The following is an 11,229-nucleotide window of genomic DNA, read 5'->3' on the forward strand; positions in this document are numbered from 1 at the left end:
TGTTACCATTCATGTCATGGTGTTGCACTTTGTGGTAGACCTTTGTTTGAAGAAGTGGGTAGTCATTGCAAGTGTCTGTATATTTGTTTTCCATAATTACAGCTCCTTCTTGACTATGAAATTCATTTAGCACAATGAGCTGTTGTACCGAGAGAACTAAGCTGTGTTGTAATTTTAGACTGGTAGTAAAGACTGTGATACACTTTTCTTTACAACGACACAAGGACATGTCGTTTGAGGATTGCATCTGGGCAGATTTATGGTATGTTTTGGCGGTTGGTAGAGTATGTAGGTAGTAATACCTGTAAGTGTGTAATTATTAACTTAAGATTTTTCACCTTTTATTTAAAGAATGGCTTTGATACAACTACCTTACATGCCATGTACAAGAGATGGTATTCTCTGCTTTAGTTATTACTCAAGTAGAGTAGAACTTACAATGAGTCTTTGAAAGAAATAAAGTTGGAATCTTCATCTTAGACACACACACACACACACACACACACACACACACACACACACACACACACACACACACACACACGCACACATTCGAACAGAACATATTTGTGCGTCATTGATTCAAGTACTGGGATAAAACATCTGGAGACAGAATCTCTGAACACCTCCCAACAAATACTGTGTGCCTTGTTCGCTGTGTGTGTATGTGTTTGTTTGTGTGTATGTCCATTGAAGTATGTCGGAGTTTGTGTGTGTGTGTGTGTGTGTGTGTGTGTGTGTGTGTGTGTGTGTGTGTGTGTGTGTGTGTGTGTGTGTGTGTGTGTGTGTGTGTGTGTGTGTGTGTGTGTGTGTGTGTTTGCGTTTAGGAAAAGCATGCCCCGGAAATGTTTTGCATGCCTACCCACACATTCTTTTATCTAGTTTTATTAAATATAATTCAGAGGGTGGCCCAATTTTGTTTTTTCTTTGCTTTACAGAGGTTATTTCTATATCAGGCTGCCATAACCTAATCTGCATTAGTAGAGTTGATGCCTTAATGATATTATCATTTTTCTCATGAGGTCAAAGTACCCCCATACAACCAATATCCTGTTGTCTGTCTTGTAATGCCAGTAAATTCCACCAGCTTTGGCTGTGTGGTCATTCAACTTTTGACCTGAATGCCCTTGTGCATAAAGCTACACAGTCATAGCTAGTGTTGTGCCTGAACGCGTTCATTGAACGATAGTCCTCATATTTTGGCGAACGTGAACTGGACGTACGGTATGACTGCCTGATGAATGTTTCTGTGAACTCGTTCATTCTGGTGTCTGTGAACGGCACGCTCACTCGGTTTAACTTCGTTCAATAGGGGGGTTATTTGTTTATAAACACGGCGAATGCTCGCGCCGAATGATCGCAAAAAGAAAAGTAGTTTGACCGGTTGCCATGGTTATCTCCGCGTGGTTCATTTGCAGTTGTGGTGTCGTCATCTTACTGTTACATTCAACTGTAATCAGAAAATTCGGTTACATCCTTTAGACCCTATAGTATCTCTGGTATAAAGGCTGGGATGAATTTCAAATTCTAAATATGTACACTTTATGTTGAAAGCATAGACCGTCACGATTCACATTGAAACTAATGGCACGGTGATTATTCTTCAAAACGAGAGCTGGTAAATTTTGAAAAATCAATTAAACTGTAATCAGACAAAGCGATTATATGTATAGACCCTAGAGTATTAGTGGTATAAAGGCTGTGACGAATTTCGAATTATATGTACAATCCATAATGTTAGCTCTCTGGCTCGATCAGCGGACTAGAATACCTCCTAGAATCATTGCTTGTTGACCGGAAACGGAAAGGGGGGCTGTTTATGTTTGGTTGCAGTCTTTTCGCTCGGTTCTCCGACTCAACAGTAAGGCTAGAACCGAACGAAAAGACTACAACCAAACGTGAACACCCCCCCTTTACGCTTCCAGCCAACAAGCAATGAGTCTTTCAACAAATATCAATGGGATTTACAAAATGCGCTAAATGTGCAATAAAACACGATATAAACTGTATTTCGCTACGATACTTGATTCAACCACTCTATTTCATCCTAGACAAACAAGAAAGGGGGCTCAAAGTTCAAAAATCCGGAAAAAATAATAGCTCACAGAAACAACAACTAGTTCAATTTTGTAACTGTGAACTTAGTTCAAATTTTTGAATTATGAACGTTTAACTGAACTAGTTCATTTTAAAATTTGTGAACTGAACTTGTTCTCCGTGAACTAGTTCACGTAGAAAGTGAACATTCCCAACACTGGTCATAGGCAATATATTTATGACGCAGTTCAAACTGCTAACCATCAGACAAAGGGCTTTTTAAGTTTGTAGCCAATATAAATGATTGGTCACTCATTTTACACTGTTTAGAAACGGTGAATTCCCTTTTAATTTAAGACCATCAATCTATACTTCGCTGAGCTCTGCACGGACAAGGCAAAGAGACAAACTAGCTGTGCCACTGTGTGTCAAAGTGCATGTGTGTGCAGCTCCAAAGTGTTTGAGTGTGTTTGTATGCATACCATTATGCCCCCGTTCCCTGACCTCTGTTTCACAAAATCTGGAAGGAAACCCTTGTGTCACGGCCAAAAAAACACCTTTCAATACCAATACCCCTTTTCTTCTCCCTTTCCTCCTGCCCATGTCCTTCTCCCCGTGTTCTTATCCCTACGGGAGCGGGCGGGAACTATTGGCACACATTGACCAGGGAGCGGCCCGCAATCGGCTGGGGAGCGAGAGAGACTGCTCCAACCATCCACCTACTTCTCTCAGGTCTATGTGGATCAGTACTGTTCAATGATCCAGTCCTACGTCCGGCTTCACACCATGTCAGGGTGCAGGAAGAGGCCGTGCAAGCAAGGTGTCCCCCCCCCCCCCCCCTAACTTGTACCAGCTCTCTACAAGTGCACTATGTTGGGACCTAGTTCCTGGCTTTCTGTAAGAAGCCCTATGAAATAAAGTAGCAGAAGTCAATCCCAGGCTGAGGCAAGCGGGTTAGTTAGGCTAATTTGACTAAATGCTTTGCTCAATTAGAGACTCAGTTTTGAGTCAACAATTGCCCAAGTTTGTTTGCTAAAACTGTGTGGAAACAATTCAAGAGTAGAAAAATACCAGCCTTGCAGAACCAATCAAAAGTATTTTGGGCGACCCTTTGTGTTGGGTTGGGGACATGCAGAAGTTGTGCGTGATTGATAACACTGTCGTACAAATACGTCTTTCTTGTCCTGGGTTAAATGTAGTTCAAACCGAATATAATCAAATAATGTAACATTGCTCGGGACTTAAATTGCTTTCTCTGTGTGACATAGTGAATGGAGGGAAAGCACATTTTTGGGGAAACCGTCATTTCCTATAAAATGTAAGGGCAACTAATTCCTTTAAAACTGACTCATTTAGAAATACCCAGACGTTAAGTAGGCGGCCAGATCTCTGATCGTCTGGTATCCTGAGACTATTTGCCAGTCAACATAAACAAACATGTGTTCTCCACCAAGCCAGGATGCACCCACTTGATAGGACATCAGATAAGTACCACGCTGGAGTCGTCCCTCAGCACCCAAAGAGGCACTCTAGAAATAGGAGAGGGAGTCAGGAAATGTTGGAGTGGTGTCATTAAAGAGTCACACACACACACACACACACACAGACACACGCACACACACGCACACGCACACACACACACACACACACACACACACACACACACACACACACACACACACACACACACACACACACACACGCACACGCACACGCACACACACACGCACGCGCACACACACATGCACGCGCAATCTCGCACACCCACCCACACAAGTTTACATCTTGTTTCTGTCTGCAACAGGGCAGGAAACAAGCCAGAAACAGCAGGTAGGGACTTAATGAAGGAGAACCCCACATGAGTTTCTGTTTCCTCCTGTCCCCAAGAACAAAGCTCACTTCACATCTTTTAGTCAACAGAAAATGAGTAAAAGGGGGTTAGACAAGTCTGATGGATATAATTATAATTGAATAATTAGAACCTTTATCACTCTCTTCGCCTCTCCCTTAACTGCCTGCTGGGGTAAACATTGGGAGAGATAATCACAGGATTAAGATAATACTACTATGATCATTTGTTTATCGCTTAATTATTTCATGATGTATCCCAGACACGCTTTAACCAAGTACATATGGTGCTAATAATTCATTTCCTTAACATTTGCAATCAATTAATGTGGGTTAGACAATCAATCAATTTCATAGATGTGAAAGGATATGTACCTATTCATCCAGTAAAGTTTCATTCAAAGTTTGAAATCACAATGGTATAACTTATAATAAAATGTAATTGATGTAACTGATTGATGATTGATTAAGCTAGTTAACAGGTCACTTTGCTCATTAAAGAGGCGGACAAGAAACCAAACTTTCACCTCCATTCTTAAGAAATCAAACAAGGAAACAAAGTCATGGTACAAAAGAAGTTAATTGGACAAGGATTTGCTTACTTGAAGAGCATTTGGAATATTTAGCGAGGTCTCCAAAGCCTGAGAACCGTTCAGCTGTGACAAGCAGTTGACGTGACTTCCTCCCCTGTATACTCTGGTGCTGACGCTGACAGAAACATTGTTAGTTTCCGTCCCTCTCAATGCCTTGTGCTCAACCACTTCAATGGGCTGGGTGCTGTGCGGAGGATGAATCCGTATCTCTGTTATTTTTTCTTGTGACTTTCATCTTGTGACTTTCATTCAGGAGGTAGAGCGGATTGGCTGGTAACCTGAAGGTTGCCGGTTCAATCCCCGGATCCTCCTAGCTGAGTGTTGAGGTGTGCTAGAGCAAGGCACCTAACCCTAACTGCTCCCTACGAGCTGGCTGTCGCCTTGCATGGTTGACTCCGCCGTCGGTGTGTGAATGTGTGCGTGAATGGTGTATGTGAGGCAATATTGTAAAGCGCTTTGGGTGGCCAATGGTTAGAAAAGCGCTATATAAATGCGGTCCATTTACATTTACATTGAGCTTATTGTAAAAAGCCCTGCCCTTCTTCCCTCATCCTTAGAGGAAAAGGGGTGGTAATTACATCCCAGAGATGACCCTGACCGGCTGAGCCACAGCAGTTCATTGAAGGTAAGCAGAACACTGGGATGTTGAGTATCTACAGGGACATGACCGATGACAATGAGAGGCATATACATTTATATATGTGTGGGGATAATGGCTGCTTAACCAGCAATCATCCACACACAACCCCACAATATGATTTATGAATAATCATAGTTATATCTTTATGCATTTCCTTTTTTTACCCTGAAAATACCCGAAAAATTGAATAATGTTGTTTAGGATATTTGTGTGCATTCTGGTTGACGCTCAATAAACCTAAGAGAGATTTTCCAATGACATTCAGTTCAGATAGTGATGTTGCCGTGGAGATTAGCAAAATAATGCTGAATGTATAACGTTGCATCCTGGATTCTCAGACAAACTCAATAAGAAGGTGCATTTTTTAAATGATTCAATATGGGACTTAATCGAAGGACATGCGTCCTGTCATCTTCTTATGAGTGAATTTTAGAAGAACATTTGGGGAGTCTTTAACCAAAAAGCATGAGAAACTTTATTTATCAAATAAGCTCAAAGAACCAATAAGAATATACAGATCCATACAACGTTTTAGATACATATACGTATATGTATCATTTTTATATATATATAAACATAAATCGAAGTATGCCAACAGTTAGACGTTTTCAACATTACGTTTGACTAACACCTTCAGACGCAAGAGGTCTGAGAAACCATCAGCCGAACACGTCACCAGGGCCGCCGGAGGACTGGATCAATGAAGACGTAAAGCGCTCACTCTGTCCCTCACTCTGACGTCTAACCAGGCAGAATCTCCCCCACTCTGACGTCTAACCGAGCAGAATCCCCCCTACTGAGAGCTGTTCTGTGAATCCGTGACCGTGTCTGTTGTCAAGATGTGTGTTTGCCCCGACCATACGAAAGAGGGACCGCTGAACAACGTAAGCAGCCTCCTGCTGCCCTCACCTCAAGGTCCTCCCAGCAGTTAACATGTGGTGTCATTTTTTGACGATAATTGTTGTCCACTCCAACATAACTCAATATTGTCCCTTATGCCCTTGCCATATCCCGTTCCCTGCGACTGCCATTCGTTCATGGGCCAGGATTGTCTCTGTGCAGCCTGGACTCTAAGAATGCAAGACTGCATCTTGGTGAATGAATTAAACATATGCATATAGCACTATATTATAGCACTAAGATGCAGTTGCTTTGCTTATTTTGTCAATTTTTATTTAATGGAAGGATTCTTGCCCTTTTTGGGGTATATCTTCATTGTTGACAGCACTTACTGTATGTTGCTTTGGAAAAAAGCATCTGCTAAATATATGTAATGTAACATAATGTACTGCAACATAAACTATTACACAGCTTGTCCTACGCTTTAAAGACTTTACAGTAAAAAAAATGAAAGCCGACTCCAGAAAGAAGTGCTCCATTAAACTTCCCATAACTGTGTCTGCATGACTTTACTCCAGCCAATATTCTTCTCAATTAAAAGTATGAAATGCTTGTTATTAAATGTGCTTAATGGGTAAAAATTAACTCTGTGGCACCATGCAGTTTGGGTTGGACTAATGGGAACAAAACACAGTTGTACTCTACCCCAAGCCCCCCCCCTCATGAAAACAAGCGTGCTTAGAACAGAGACTTTCCTGTAGTGTGGTGTGGTGGAGAGTCTTGTTAGTCTATTGTTATAATCTTGCCAGGCACCTACAGGGAAAGGGGGAGGCAGATGTACGATTTGTCTATTCAATGAAAAAGCCCCATAATGAGCCACAATAAAAAGGTGATAGGGCAATGCAAATAATATCATGAACTCTACAAACACACATACACACACACACACACACGTGGGCGCACGCACACACACTAGGCTAGGACGAGCAGACTTCAGTTTGACCGGGAGTTCAGCTTAATCCATTGTGCCTTCATGTGTCAGATATGGTTGGCCTTACTTTCAACACTAGTGTGAATCACGATGGGAACACAGTCAAAGTCAAGTTGACTGTGTACCCAGTCAACTTGACTTTAACTTTATCTGTTATTAACGCGTTACTGGATAGAAACACTATGAACTAGCTAAGAGAGAGAGAGAGCTGGTGGAATCAACCTTGATACAAGAATGAAAAAGAGTTGGGTGGCCAACATCTGTGCCCAGGGGAGTGGGGTAATTTGGGATTGTGCGTGTGTGTGTGTGTGTTTGTGTGTGTGTGTGTGTGTGTGTGTGTGTGTCTGTGTGTGTGTGTGTGTGTGTGTGTGTGTGTGTGTGTGTGTGTGTGTGTGTGTGTGTGTGTGTGTGTGTGTTTGTGTGTGTGTGGGGGGGTACCCAGGTCAGACTTTGTCTGGACTCTACCAAAGTCAACCACTGAACCACCACTTAACAAATCCCAAAAAAAAAAAGGTTGGCAGACACGTTGCAACTCCAAAGGATTGTTGTCATGATGCAACGATTTCATTTCGACACGGTGACATTTTTTGTGTTTTTTCTCATTTGCTCCCAAATGGCTCTGCTTTTTGGAAAAGGTTTAAACACTTTCCTAGACATGGGAACACATGGGAGTTTTTGCAGGCAATTAGCCCGGGTGAATAAGGCCCATTATGTGGTTAGAGACATCAGAAGAACGGAAGTGGAGGACCGAGGAAGGAGTAAGAGCAGCCAGGGGAAGGCAGGAGGGCACGAGTTGGGGGGGGCGGTGTGAGAAATGAAGACAGACACGGCAGGGAGATGAATGAACCACCAGAGAGAACAGGACACCAAGAACTATCAAAGAGATTGGAGTATTCAGGAGGTGCGACCACGAACTCAGAAACAATAAAGATCAAGGATTTGCGGGTGTGGGTGCGCTTCGGAGAGGGATGATCCCCTAAAGTTGCCGAAGTTTAACTTCCTCTAAATCCAAAAGTGCTGAAAATGCCCCCAGACCCACCCAGGGCTGGGCTGGAAGACCCAGGCTACAGCAGGCTCTGGTGTGAAGGGTCTCTGTTAAGATGGTCAAATCACTTCGTAATGACTTACAGAAACTGTTACTGCCGTATTCTGACCTGGGTGACGCCTGACAAGGCTGCACATTGAAAGTATTTAATAGTTACACAGTGCACATACAACAGCAGGCAGAAGGTAAATCTTAGGATGTCAATGCTTGCTTAAGAGCCAGAACCAAAGAATTGTACTGCCCTATACTTGTATGTGACATAAATGATCATGAATCTTAGCCAACGCAGGCAAGGAAGGGCATTACAGCCACAGGCAGATGTAGATTTGAGCGGGATGGAGGCTTTGTTGCATCTACAGATCTTCCTCACAAGAATCATCAATCTGACCATGTGACCTCGTCGCCGTTTATCTACCGAAACCGAAAAAAATAAACTCAAACCAACTACCACCATGCTTCGGGGGTACACTGTGTACGCTGCCACAAACTCTCCTCCCTCTGCCCTGACTCTCAGGAGCATGACCCTTACCCTTAGCCAACCTGGGAGGAGAACCCTAAACACCAGGTACACAGGTCCCACGGGGAACACAAGTCCAAGTGGAGAGAGTGCAGAGTAATTGAGTACGGGTGTGACAATACAATACAATACAACTTTAGTAATCCCACTAGGGGCAATTAGTTTGAGCAGCTTGTATACAGACACAGTAACATACAAACAATTAATACACATACACAACTACGGAGCATTTAGTAGTCGAATTGCAGAGGGGATGAACGACTTGGAATGGCGGCGGAGTGGTGACAACATTGTTCTATACTACAGAGCAGTTTGGGGAACATCAGAAAATGCTTGCATTTGACAATAATAAAATATGCCGTGCTGCGTTCCTTTGTCAAAGAGATATCCCCAGTTCAGTCTGAAATTTTTGACAATTTAAAAGCCTTCCAACCGAGGGGATACGCCCCTCCCCTCTGAACCCATTGACCAGGTTCCCCGCCCTGCCTGGTGCCTTGCACCATATGGACAGCAGAATGGTGTACAGCCTCGGCTCGTGTTATACTGTCGTTTCAATACCTCTGTTTGTATAGATCTGCTACAAACACAAAGGGCCTTACTTTCCTTCCCTTCTGGGGGATTTCACCTCGTAATTTCCTGCATGAAGATATATGGTGTTGAATGTTGGTCAATTCAATTACACTTCATGAAAGTACGGTCCGCTGCAACACACGATACATGTGCAGTATTTGTGTGTACGCCAACGCCATTGACCTCGATACAGGAATTGCTTCCTCACTAATCAAAGTCAGAGTCTCTTACATCAACTCATCAGCGTCATTCCGTTGTGGGTGACCCTTCACTTCGCTATACTGAGTTTAAAATGTTTACCCGGAACAATCAAAACTTTATATATGTCTAACATTATTATTTTCAACTTGTTTGATGAGAAGATACGTGTATGTTACATGAACAAGTATATATTCATACAAACAAATGACCAATTTCAAATGAACTTCCTCACCTTTCCCTCAGTTTCTGTCAGGCTATGGGAAACATCTCCAACAAGTATCTTTTCACCATTGTCATAAGTTGTTGGCAAATTGTCACCACCAGATGTTGCATGAACATCTGGCAGTAAAACATGTTCTCTGGGTCAAAGCTGATTCTGTGTGTGTGTGTGTGTGTGTGTGTGTGTGTGTGTGTGTGTGTGTGTGTGTGTGTGTGTGTGTGTGTGTGTGTGTGTGTGTGTGTGTGTGTGTGTGTGTGTGTGTGTGTGTGTGTGTGTGCGTGTGTGCGTGTGTGTGTTTATATGTTCGTGCATTCATGCATGTGTGGGTGTGTGCATATATGTGGGTGTGTTGGGGGGAAACTGAGAAATGGGGTAAAATGCTGCACTTTGCAACATGTTTCTGTCAAATTTCAAGATGATGGATTGGCTTTGGAACAAAGTCCTAATCCTTCCAATGCAGTATCGGCCAACATATATTTTACAACCCAAAATCTTATAACATTATGGTTTATGGCCAACAAATCGGAAATCAAACCAAAAGTGTTCATTAGCTATGCACAATGTTCATAGCAGCAAACTCTAAACTGAAGGCATTGCGTAAAGTAAAGGTAAAACAACCTTATTTTTTGTATCGCTCCATAATGAGACATACTTGTCAAACAGGATATGAGGGTCCATTGGGGAATTTGATGATTCCGTTTTGAGATTTCTCCCTTGGATGCAGGCTGGAGGTTATTATTTGTGTATATTTTCCCACCATTATATTTATATTTGGGTCGTCTCCCCGCTGGGAAAGTTGACTAGGTCTGGCCAAGTTTTTGAATGGATCCCCGCCTTCAGCGACATGATCTGTCAATATTAAGCCAAAGAAAAGGAAAGGTGCTTGTCACCAAGATTTGAGCTTGTCTGCTATCAGACTTTTGATTATTAACTGAAAGTCTGATTGGTGAGGCTACGGATTTCTTCACTCACTACAGAGAGTAAAGCACAAAGCTATCCACGGGGTAGCTGAGTTGCAGCGGGGATCCGTTAGCTAGCTAGCCATAGTGCTAGAAAGAAAAGCTTGGCGGATTCCAATGATGTTGCTAACTTTTCAGAATGTGGCTAATGTTAATTTGGCTTCACTTAAAACCCATTCCAGTTCATTCATTGACAGACAGGGAAAACACTGAGTGTTGTGACAACCTTGTAACAGTAATCGTGCTAACAATAAGCAAAAAGGGACAAACTGCAGATTCTTTTTTAGATTAATGTAGATTTGCTTTGTCTGCAATGGCTACTTAATGCAATAATGAGGCATTAAGGTAGGGTGACCAGATTTGAGTTTGTGAAAAAGAGGACACTTCGTCGCGGGGGGGGGGGGGGGGTGCGAAAACATGGGTATTTTTTCTTTAGTTCGTCCGTGAACTTACATTTACGTTTAGGCATGGCTGCAGACAGTGGCGATCCTAACGCCCCGTGCCCACTACCTCCGTCAGTTGTCCGTTGCCCATTGACTTTGAATGGGGACGGTCGCGCAATGCATTGTGGATCCGTCAGTTGACTTGGAGCGTTCGCCACCGTCAAAAAGTTGAAAAATGTTCAACTTTTTCGGCAGCGACGGATCCGTCATCCAATCAGATCGCGTATGCAAATTTAAGCACTGTGACGCGACTCGGGCTCTGACGATACTGGAAAGTGGGAAAGCGGGTAATTTTGCCTCGCAACAAGCAGGAAGAAGCGGGAAG

Source organism: Gadus chalcogrammus, chromosome 11 (genome assembly GCF_026213295.1).
Source record: "Gadus chalcogrammus isolate NIFS_2021 chromosome 11, NIFS_Gcha_1.0, whole genome shotgun sequence".
NCBI lineage: Eukaryota > Metazoa > Chordata > Actinopteri > Gadiformes > Gadidae > Gadus > Gadus chalcogrammus.